Here is a 12,930-nt window from a genome sequence, read left to right on the forward strand (position 1 = left end):
GTTTCAACATGGCACAGGAAGCTTCATTTTCCTGGAAAGTGTCATCTTTCACGCTGTCGTGTTGGAGCCCAAAGACACTTATTCATTTGTTTAACTCGCCAGAGACTTATTTGGGGCAGTGGGTCCAGCTGTTGTCCTGCTTTGAGCCACAGCACATACACAAAGCTTTGGCTTACGACCAGTATTTGTATGGGAACTATGTGGCTTTTGCGCTCAAGCAGCAGTTCAGCTGGTCTGTGCCAAACTCTTGAATGCAAAGTATGAATCATAAAATTACACAGTGTGTGATCCTCCATGTTAAGCCAAAGATTTTGCAGCAAACACACACCAGCGTCAGTCTCTGAAAATTAAAAAAAAATCAAAGGTTCTCTCGACAGCAAACAACATACTAATCATTGAGTGAATCAACACTGATCTCTGACATGCTGAAATACACAAGACAAAATTCAATTCAGTTTTACTTCATTCTTACAGTGTCCCCAAGATACAAGCAAATCACCAGATCACAACACTTCTTGAGGACATATACGAGGTTCAAAAATAAGTCAGTATTGCATCAATTTTGAACAACTGTCAGATGAAAAAAGCAAAGCATATTAAAATTACTATTACTAGCTAGGAACACTGCACCCTTTTGACCAGAAATGACAATTTGGAAAGGGAAATACAGGCACATTACAACCAAAACAAACAATAAAACTCTTGTAATGTCTTTTGTAATGCTTGTGATGACCCACATAATGAGTTTAAGTTGTTTCATTATTGTACCATTATATCATCTTAAAGCTTCCGTTAGTAGTAGTAGTCAGTTTATTTATCCCCATAGGGAGCATACTCTCACATAGAGTTGTCAAAAGTACCGACTTCGGTACCTACTCAGTACTGAAATTTTAAAAATGTGACTCTCTGAGCGCTGTTAAGCGGATTCGTAAACGCCTCTGATTGGCCATTGTGCTCACGGCTCATCGGATATGTCTGTGATTGGCTTCAATGATCAACGCTGATGTAAAAACGTTGTAAATAGTCATCAATGAAGCTCCTCACCAAGGGAGCATTTGAAAGCAGGCGTCTATCGCGGATCAGTCCATGGTGTGGTACAAGGGATGAAAGTACAATGTATGCTTTATAAACACAAGTGATCGCCTTGCACGTATTCTTCAAAAAGCTTACGCCGTATGTCCTACGCCTTCCCTATTCTACGGAAAAAAACGAAACTGGTGCCGCGTTTGTTCCGTAAGTTGAATAGGGAAGGCTTAGGATATACAGTGTAAGCTTTTTGAAGAATACGGAAAGCGGAAGCACGTGCAAGGCGATCATTTGTGTTTATAAAGCATATACAGTTGTGTTTTTTTAGAAAATGACCAATTGTTTTGCTAGATAAGACACGTATTCCTCGTCTGGTATCGTTTAAAGCCCTTTGAAGCTGCACTGAAACTAATTTTGACCTTCAACCATCTGGAGGCCACTGAAGTCCATTATAAGAAGAATAATCCTGGAATGTTTTCATCAAAAACCTCAATTTCTTTTCGACTGACGAAAGAAAGACATGCACATCTTGGATGACATGGGGGTGAGTAAATTATAAGGAAAAGTTTATTTGAAAGTGGACTAATCCTTTAACTTGCTGTATAAAAAGTTGGACCAAGTTAAGATACGAGTTAATAGTCTCTGAAGAGGTTCATGAGTCTTCACTGACAGAGTTGTGTGAAATCTCATCAGAACTTCATGAAAAGAGAGAGTGTATCTGGGTCTTTATGCTGTGAGAACTGAGGCTGATAAACACAAAAGCAATCAGGCCCCTAATTCCCCAAAATGCAGTTCAATCGATTTACACTTGCGTCATGTCTCCTTCTCACTTATCATCTCAAAAGCCAAACTAACCATATGCTTCAGTGTGTGTGGATAAATCAAAGCAAAACCGAGCAGTCAGTTATGGATGAACCTTCAAACAAAGCAATAAAAGCTACTAAACTTTATATTGGCAAATGATTTTTCTAGAATTAATTTCTGCCAAGACTGTTATTCCAACTTAAATCACATAGGTCAATACGAAGCACCAAATACTTGTTTAACTTTCATTCTATCACATTAATAAAAGAGGAAGATAATTTAATTTAATAGGCTAGTAAAATCTGACTCGCATTAACGGCGCTGTCTGGTGCCACATTAAATGATGACAGTAACCAGCTATATAAACTTGCGGCGGCAGCGATATTTTCTACTCCATAGATTGTCTTTATCTGACAGTTTTTGGCCTGTGGTTCTGCAGTTCTGTGATAAACCATTTTGTAAAGGGCTGAACTCAAAGATGCATGTTTCAACGGATCTGTAGACAAGTTCTGATGTATAACCGCCTCCAAGAGACTCCCAAACAACCTGCACACAGAACTGGGTCCTTAGGCAACTCTAAAAAACATTCTCAAAGGGAATTCATCACAGAAAATACAGCGGAAGAGGAAATACTAAGCATTATTTGTGGCAGGGGAAATCAATCCTTGAGTTGGTTCTCCAAAAACAAAGTGCATCTTTACATGTTAGAGTTTAATGAAGTTCTTTGGTCCCAATGGCACCAACAGACTTCTAACCCAGAGCAGACCACATAAGGTCAATGATGGAGAGGTTGCAGGTGTCTTCGGGCTCTGACACACTTTCCAAATCTCAAGGGACAGACGAATTTATGGAATGAACCAGAAATTAAAGGCTCATTCTTTATGCAATGCATTTTGCATGCAAACAACAAAGAGGATAAAAAGATCCACCATGGATTAAACATGAATGAACCAAGGATTTACTGTGACAGTGAGCCCAAAAAATCTATTAATAAAAAATGCTAAATATTTCCTCCAGACATGGGCACAGTGTCTGTGGCATTTTCCCACAATGCTTTCCCAAACTACTTTTGATGCTGGCTCTGATATGACCGTCTAAGGAGCTCTAAACCCTGAGGTTAAAATTTGAGAGCCCATTTTGGGGGGAGTCTAGGACCATACGGCAGCAGGGGACTCGTGGTGAGCTGCAGCAGTTTCAATCATTAACATGAGCGAGCAGCGTGTTGAGGAGAGTTCAAAAAAACCTCTCGCTCCGAGCCTGTGTGAGTCAGAGAAGGTGAACCGATAAAACACAAAAGAGAATATCATTAAAGTGGATTATTCCGATTCTACCCCATTCAATCTTGTTCTTAAGGCTCTCTTTGATTTCTGCTTTTCCTTTGAGATATTTTGATCAATGCAAAGGAACGTTTCATCAGACTTTCTTTTTCATCACATTTATTTTACATTTTGTGCTTAGGAGCACAAGTTCACAGGAAATACAGAAGCTGTGCGGTACGTGTCCCACGCATATATGAGAAGCTGTCTTTGGGGAGGTTTGTGTTGCAGTTAGTGCAAATCTTTCTGAGGATGTTACATGCTTTTAAACTTTCGGGAAATGTTGCAGGTCAGTCTGTAAGGCCTTTTGAATGGCCCTTTGTTAGTTAAACAATCATTTTCTTAAAGGAATATTCTGGGTTCAGTACAAGTATAGATCAATCAACTGCACTTTAATGTTGAATACTTATTTCCATTTGTCCATCTTGACAACATATTGCCTTTTCTTACACATTTTGTCTTGTTTTAAGTATAAACCTCCTTAAATATCATTAGATTTATGCTCACAAAAAGAAACGAATAAGATAAACAAGCACAATGAAGATATACTCTCTGAAGTCTTTAAGGGATAGTTGACCCAAAAATGAAAATTCTGTCATCATTTACTCACTCTCAAGTTGTTCCAAACTGAACACAAAAGAAGATATTTTGAAGAACATGGTTAACCAAACAGAAAAGAAAAAAACTATGAAAGTCAATGGGGCCCATCAACTGTTTGGTTACTGACATTCTTCAAAATATCTTCTTTTGTGTTCAGCAGAAGAAAGAAACTCATACAGGTTTGGAACAACTTAAGGATGAGTAAATGATGACAGAATTCTCATTTTTGGGTGAACTAGCCCTTTAAATATCTTATGCAATTTTGCCTTTCAAGTAAAAATATCTCAAAAACAAGACTGGAAAATGTACGTGGTGCAGAGAGTTTTTGCTATGCAAAGAGTCAGGGTCTTAACAGCATGGTGTTCAATAGATCACACATGCATTAAGCAGGGCAGCGATTGGCACATATATGTCCCCGCAGACCAATAACTGGCTTCCTAGCGAGCTGTTCGACTCTGATGATTATGAATATAATTGACAGGCAAAGAACATGATTCCATGGGCAGCAGCAGGAGACCAGAGGTTGGTGCCTTGATGATAAGAGCCACTCTTCATCTGATGGATCACGCTGCTAATGCCTCTTAGGCTGAGAACCAAATTACAGAAGCACAAATCACGGCTCTCGTTTGTGGCTTGAGAGGAGAGCAGAGGTCGAGAGAGGCAGAGAGTGATACTCTTATCCTGCTTTGATAGCAGTGAATCCAGCCACGCGGGCTCCCTGACCTCCTGTCAATCACGCATGTGAAAACACAAAATGCATTTGAAAGGTTAATTAAATTAGCATTTCACATTATACCACACAACAGCACTGTTGAAAAGAACAGCATCTGTTGAATTTTCAATGTTAGTTTCCCCGCCAGGCTTGTAAACTAGCTTAACCAACAAGACTTCCATGCAGAAATCGACAGATTATTTTTGCATGAAAAATTTTTTTTTGTGTTTTCATTTGATCAGTATCATGATTTCACCATCTGATCATCTTTTTAATACAAATTTTTAAAAATATTTTTTAATTATTTTTGATCAAACAGAAACAAAAGCACATTAATAGTTAAAAACCAAAAAAAAAAAAAAAACAATCAAAAAAACGAATAAATAAATAATTCACACAGGACTTATTCATCATAATTTTTTTTTTTTTTTTTTTGTCATCAGACATCGAGTATTCAGTTGCCGGTTACATCATTTCATAAGGAAACGCCATCAAATTCATTAAATTCGCTGGCAGATTATTAAGATATTATTTACATTATTATACATTTTATTATTTATTATTTTATTATTATTATTATTATTGGTAAATTCATAATGGATATTTGTATCAATCAATCAAAAAAAAAAAATTATATATATATATATATATAATTTTTTTTTTGATTGATTGATACAAATATCCATTATGAATTTACCAATAATAATAATAATAATAAAATAATAAATAATAAAATGTATAATATATATATATATATATAGTTCTTTATATTAGTATAGTATATACTAATATATTGTAATATATAGTATATTAGTTTCAGACTCTTCAGAATACAAATAATCTGTATTGGTCATAAAAACAACAACATATATCCATCAATCATTCCTTAGTCAACCAACTTCTCCCAGAATACTATGTTGGTCCACTAGCTTCACCAGTTAACTTTTTCTAGTGAATAGCATGGCAGTAACAACAGCACTAAACCTCACCATTCATTCATTCATATTTTGAATATTTTTTATAACTACAAATGCCTAAAGACACAACTATTCCTTGAAATCTTAATACACATATACACACTCTTACATTCGTACTTGTCAGAGCAAATTCTGGAACTTTGTTTTGTGTTTCTCTCTTCCTAGTATTCCTCATTTGTAAGTTGTTTTGAATAAGAGCATCTGCTAAATGAATTAATGTAAATGGAATTGTAAACAGTGAGCCAAGCCATAACTGCTAAACACTGTTTCAGAAGAGAAGCTTGTCAGAAACACTAAATATCAGCTTGATTTGGATTTGGATTGTTCCTTGGAACAACTGCCAAAAATGCTAAATGAGCCAGTTACTAATACATCAAGTGAAATGCATAATTCTAAGACATTTTTATTAATCCGGATGAAATATTTGCGTACTCCACATAAAACCCCAGCATGACCCAAATATGCTGCCCCATATAGGCGAAGAAAATCAACCTCAGCATTCTTTTAAGACCAACACAAGAGCTTATATCAAAAATAGCACCCACGTCAACTGACATTTCAAAATCAGGAGCTGTGATAGAAGTATTAAAATGGTAGGAGGTGTAGGCTGCTATACTACGATAAAGCTACATGTGCCAGCACCAAAATACATGCATGAAAATGCATTACAAGTCTCACGCAATGTGAAGAGATTGCCGTGCACCTTCTGTCAAGAAAATACGGCTGACTTGTGTGTAGCACACTTTTGAGATAAAAAGAAGATTAAAAGCATGTGTATTGTGCAGCTTCAGTGCAGAATGGTATTAAATTTTGCATGTATGATGGCAAAAAGTGAGAAAACCTTCTATGGCTGTGTGTGTGTGTGTGTGTGTGTGTGTGTGTTTTCTAGTCCTCTGTGTGGGGATATCTGAGGGTAACAGCTGTGCTGAATTAATTGCTCTGCGTTTAAATTGCAAGTAAGTTCAGCCTACCCATGCCAACTGGAGATAGTGGTAATTGATTCACACTTTCATTAAGGACAGATTAGGCCATGCCAGTGGATGGGCACCAAGTGCTTGACCAAAACACGCACATACATAAACACTCAACGTGATGTTCCCAAAACACTCCTAGCAATCTATCAGCTTTGGAGCTCACTACTAATTATTAAATAATTAAACATCGGCCTACATATACGATATACATACATGTGTACATGCTCTCACTGCTTTCTAACTTAGAGTTGGGATTAGTGCTATAATTAGTAATTAAGCCCAAAGTATACTTAGTTTTTGCAAAAAAAAAAAAAAAAAATTACGTGCACATTTGTGACGGTTACAAAAATCCGGCGGTGCGCGTACAGTATGTGCTGACCCTCGCATACTTGTAAAAAGTGAAGTATACTTTGGGCTATAAGACAAATTTTCCTTTTTTTTTTGCAATTAAAAAAGTGTACCTTCACCGATTTTCATGGAACACTATGGCAACAGATTTTCAGGGGTAGGGTGGAACAGACAGAACGACAGGTTCTTTCAGTTTTCTCCCTCCGCCTAAAAGAGTGTTTGTGGTCATCCAGTTTGAAATGTTGACTATAAACGCACAGGTTTTTCAGATTTTCTGTCTCGGCTTTTAATCACTTCCTAAAACATGCTTGATCCTGGAAAACGCAAATAACTCACTCCTACTAAAACTTTACTCTTTGAATTCATGCACCCTGGAACAATACAAGTTAACACCATTGACTAAAAGTTTGGTAAGAAGTATTTCCTACTAAAGCAAGGCAGTATTTGACTCCGGTAAGTGTATATAGCAGACTAGTGGGAGTGGCTTTGGACAGGAACACTTTTATACTCTATAGGCAGCCAAGTTTTATTTAAAGTCCATTTTGCCAAGTACCCCTTTAAATTTTAAAACACTTTATATTGTAGCTTGGCTATAAAAACAGATCCTTCTGAACTTTCTGATGTCAGCAAGATAAGATATTTACATGTGACCACACACATTTACATGCCAATGTCACCTAATTCCTGTTTGGAAACTTGGCCTGCCAGTCACGGTGAAGCAATAAGTGCTCAACGTCAAAAATTCAACACGCTGTTACTGTTGTTTTTGTTCACCTCCTACTCAAGCATATGTTTTCCTCTGATACTGGAATAAAAACACTTTGTTCTGTCATTTAGCTTGGCAGCAGCAAATCCTGTTGGACAGTTGTCTCCGACTGCACAATTTTGTTCAGGACGTATCATTTGCTCTGTTACGTAACACAAACACTTAAGTGGAGTGTCTCTCCTCAAAATCCTTGTGGACTTGGCTGAGGTGACGGGATGCAACATATTGTAGTAGCTGTCGGCGTGGGTGCTCCAGACAGGGCTTTGGCAGCATGAAACTTGTCCGTGAGCTGTAGTGTGAACTTGTAGTTTGTACTTTGGGGTGGAAGAGAAGGGCAGAGCTTGACAGAGCCATCTGGCAGCAGGGGCTTGGAGGGTCAAACTCATTATCTTCATCTATTTGGAGCGTAACCACTGGCACCAAAGTAGATCAGTGAGCCGCAGAGGTTATACCAAGTCCTGTTGGCGCCGGTAGCACAACAGTCTCAAAATACCATTGGACTATGAGCACACACACAGACACTAGCAGGTACACCTATGTGTCCACTTGTAAATTATGAAATAAACAGACACACAGATGCATTTCTGCATCAACAAAAATTGCAATAACTAAAATGTCAATTGAAAGAAATCTTTAATTATAATACATTTTTTTATTATAATGTGATTTTTAGGCTCCAAAAAAACCAAACAAATGAACAAAAAACTAAATTATCAAGAGTATCAAGTCTGCTTCAATGCAAAATGTCATTTTTGGAATCAGTTCAAGCTATCAATTTTAAAAAAAATACTTTATTATTGTCATCACACAAAAAAAAAAATATTTTTCATATATTAAAATGTTTTATAAAAATATACCACCATTTGACAGTTTGAGATCAGTAAGATTTGTTATTCAGAAATAATGCATTAAATTGATCAAAAGTGACAGTAAAGGCATTTACATTGTTATAAAGATTTCTATTTCAAATAAATGCTGTTCTATTGAACTTTCTATTCATCAAAGTATCATGAAATGTATCACAGTTTCTACAAAAACATTAAGTAGCACAACTGTTTTCAACATTTCAATATTACTTGAACACCAAATCAGCATATTAGAATGATTTCTGAAGGATCATGTGACACTGAAGACTGGAGTAATGATGCTGAAAATTCAGCTTTGCATCACAGGAATAAATTACATTTTATAATATATTAAAGGTGCCCTAGAATGCTTTTTCAAAAGATGTAATATAAGTCTAAGGAGTCCACTGAATGTGTCTGTGAAGTTTCAGCTCAAAATACCCCATAGATTTTTTTAAATAAATTTTTGTAACTGCCTATTTTGGGGCATCATTAAATATGTGCCGATTCAGGCTGCATCCCCTTTAAATCGCGACTCTAATACATTGCATAAACAAAGTTCACACAGCTTATATAACCCTCAAAATGGATCTTTACAAAATGTTCGTCATGCATGCTGCATGCATGCATCAGATTATGTAAGTATAGTATTTATTTGGATGTTTACATTTGATTCTGAATGAGTTTGATAGTGCTCCGTGGCTAAAGCTAACATTACACACTGTTGGAGAGATTTATAAAGAATGAAGTTGTGTTTATGAATTATACAGACTGTTTAATAATGAAAATAATGACATGACTCTGATCTCCGTGAATACAGTAAGAAACGATGGTAACTTTAACCACATTTAACAGTACATTAGCAACATGCTAACAAAACATTTAGAAAGACAATTTACAAATATCACTAAATATATCATGTAATCATGGATCATGTCAGTTATTATTGCTCCATCTGCCATTTTTTGCTGTTGTCCTTGCTTGCTTACCAGCATAAAGTCTGATGATTCAGCTCTGCACAGATCCAGACGTTAATACTGGCTGCCCTTGTGTAATGCCTTGAACATGGGCTGGCATATGCAAATATTGGGGGCGTATATATTAATGATCCCGACTGTTACGTAACAGTCGGTGTTATGTTGAGATTTGCCTGTTCTTCGGAGGTCTTTTAAACAAATGAGATTTACATAAGAAGGATGAAACGATGGTGTTTGAGACTCACTTTATGTCATTTCCATGTACTGAACTCTTGTTATTCAACTATGCTAAGGTAAATTCAATTTTCAATTCTATGGCACGTTTAAAGTAGAAAACAGTTATTTTAAATTGCAATACAATTTCACAATATTATTTATGTTTTTACTGTACTTGAGAGACTTCTTTTAAAAACACTAATACAGACCCCCAAGTTTTGAATGATAGTGTTTCTACTGTAAATACTGCAATTTATAATAGTTATAAATAGTTATGCAAATAAATGCTATAAAGGCCATTTCAGAGCAAATACATAAATATACATAATACCGTCAGGTATGTTTTTGCTATATTGTCCAGCCCTACCATAGATACTAAAACCATACACAAATACAACAATTGTGTATGCCAGCATATTTGAAACCTTTCTTAACAACAGACCACCACTAATGCATTTGTCTAATGTTATCTGATCTCATAGAGCAACGGTGGAAGCGTCCTGAGGCAAGGTTAAGGAAGTACACAATAACATTCAATCATTCAGTCAAACACAATTCTACCCTACCCTAAAGACTTTCAAAGGCACAAGCTGCACTGTCATACCATCAAGATCAAACACTTACATTCCAATGAATCAGATAATAAACCAAGCATTCAAAAGAACACAGATGAGCAGCTTCCATTGAAAACTGAATTCATAAGACACCTCACACATTAATCACTATCTTCATGAGAGTGAATTCAAACTATGTGCACTATGAGGCATGTAACGTTAAGTAAGCTATGAATGCTTGATTTGCATTCCTCCTGTCTTGCCGATGGCAACTATCCAAGTGCCTAAATATGATCCATAAGTTCCTGCTGGGTCTGTTGTTAGACTTTGAATAAGGAGTGTAAAGATCAGTCTCACAGTGTTGATTTAGTGGGGTGTGGAGAAGACGCAGGGATTATTACTAGCCACTATAGACATACAAACAGGGGCTGATTCAGGATCAGCTTTAATGGTTTTATGAGTAAACCAATGAGAGAGGATCGTAAAGATTTTAAAATGTCACAACGGACTGACACTAGAGATTACAAAAAGCTTGGGAAATGGCCATAAAATGTTTCCACTTAAAAAAAAAAAAAAGAAAAAAAGGTAAATGTAACATGTTTATATGACCGATTTTACAACATAGATCACTGGAACATTTCACTTGATCACTCTGATCATTTTCATACATTCAAAGCAGGTTATTGTGACATATTATGGGTCTGATTAAGGGATGCACATGAACAGAGAGCATGATGCCACTTTATGATTGCAATCTCATATGCTCTCACAAACAACAAATATGTCACTAATGCAATTACAGCTGATTACTGGGTAAGAGCTACACGTCACACATGGTAAATTATAGTATTGCTCAAGATAACATGAAATTTAAGACAACTACATTCTATGTATGTGCTTGACTCATCAAATAGTCCAAAAGTTGGTCATCCATCAAAGTAAAGGTTAAATCGGCAGTATGAGATATATGTCCCCCATCAGTCCATAAGTATATTCATAAGTGACTCAAAACCTGAAACATGGTCTTTTTAAATCTCTATTATAGCCTACTATATTTCTTCAAAAAGTGTTCACTGAAATCATTTACTATGAATAAGTTTTTTAATCTTCTGGCAGCCATAATATTATTTTAAATCACAGTTTTTATCTTCTAAAGTAGATTTAACCAAGAAAAATCTTTCCAAAGAACCTCCTGGTTGGGAATCACTGTTATAGGTCATTCAGTTTCCTATATGTGTGCCAACACCTGCCAACACACGTGACAAGCCCCTGTGCATCATAACACATACAGATTTACATGCCTGGTCAGCTGGTTATATGATTCAGTGGTGCGTTATGTCAGTAGTTTCCATCTTGAGCTCTCGTACACAAGCAAACACTCACCTGGTCTGCCCTCCTCTCTTTCAGATCTCATGATCTCAGTGCCGGCTCCGGCAGGCTCCACTTTCAGTGCCGGTGTTTCTTCTCATAGCAAGAAAACTCAGCTGAACCTCCCGCACACACACAGGTACACGGTTCACTCCTACCACAGCCCCGCGCGCTCCTCTCTGACAGGTTACTAGGGAGGGGTTCCCAAGTGAGTATAAACAAGTTTGAGCCACCTTCCTCGGTGAGCCCGTATACCTGTTCTGGGAGTTTCTCTAGGGCGTTTTCTGAAATTCCCCACCCCCTCTACACTCTTCCTACCTGTACTCACACACACTCCTACTGGCCTAAAACTTGCAGAGAGTTCAAAAGGGAAATTACACTGCTTTTCCCAGTCTTGTGAACAGGCACATTCATAGGGCAGGGGGAGGAGACAAAGATCTTTTCTGATCAGGTGAGAGGGCAGGTGAGTCTCTCTTCAGCAGCCCTGCAGCTCCATCTAATGGTGGAAACAAGACACAGACAGACTGTTCTCTGTTCTCTAATCTTAAAGGAACAGTTTGCCCAAAATTTAAAATCCTGTCATCATTTACTCAAACCGTATTAATTTTATGTTTACATGAAACACAAAAGGAGAAGATCAGCAGTGTTCATGCTGCTCTTTGTCATTCAATGAAAGTGAATGGGGACTAAGGCTGTCGAGCACCAAAATAACCATGAAATTAATCCATTTTGGTCTTTTCCTTACACAAAATATGCTAGCTATACTTTGTCATTTTTGGAGAGATTTACTTTATTACAATTAACAAACCTATTAATAGATCAAACTGGCTGTAAGAACTACAAAATAAGATAAAATGAAATTAAATAAATCTACTTTTATGCTCAATTTTATAGTATAAAAAGTACATCCAGGACATTCTGCTAAAGTCCTAACCCTAACATTTTATTCAAAATTAGCAGAAAATTGGGTCTATTAAATCGACCTATTAACAAACTTGTGAATTAATCAAACGGACATAAAACAAAATAAAATATTGACTACATTTCTTATCTTTTTATGGTGCTTTTTAATCATTTTCAGAGCAATTAACTTTTATTTAATAGGAAAGAGCATCCAGGACATTCTGCTTCAGTTCACCTAAATGAACGGAAAATAGCAATTTGAATGTGGAAAGAGATTTGAAGAAAATTTAGAATCACATGTAGGTGAGTAAGGGATGGCACACTTCTCCTTTTTAGTAAACTGTTTAGCACACCTTTATAAACAGTGCTAGCAAGTACATGTAATATGGATTACATAATCAGATTACTTGAAATAGATTACAGTTTTAAAATACTTAAAATACATTTTTATTGTTTTTTATTATATTATTTGTTTGTTATTCTCACAATGGAAGCAAACTAGTCATAATTCATTGATTCTCCAACTGTTTTATTTTGTTTTTTT

At 36.4% G+C, this 12,930-nt stretch overlaps 1 protein-coding gene and 1 long non-coding RNA gene across 4 annotated transcripts in view; one reads left to right on the plus strand and one right to left on the minus strand.

Annotated features, from left to right (window-relative positions):
• LOC125256812 overlaps window positions 1–11,653 on the plus strand; it is a 39,546-nt gene extending 27,893 nt beyond the window's left edge. The window contains exon 7 of the long non-coding RNA XR_007182189.1: window positions 11,523–11,653. This is a non-coding gene — a long non-coding RNA (uncharacterized LOC125256812). The remainder of the gene's footprint in view (window positions 1–11,522) is intronic.
• The window catches only part of LOC125256809 (kazrin-like), a 182,637-nt gene that overhangs the window by 24,467 nt on the left and 145,240 nt on the right, over window positions 1–12,930 (minus strand). The window lies entirely within an intron of this gene.

This window comes from Megalobrama amblycephala, linkage group LG21 (genome assembly GCF_018812025.1).
Source record: "Megalobrama amblycephala isolate DHTTF-2021 linkage group LG21, ASM1881202v1, whole genome shotgun sequence".
Lineage (NCBI taxonomy): Eukaryota > Metazoa > Chordata > Actinopteri > Cypriniformes > Xenocyprididae > Megalobrama > Megalobrama amblycephala.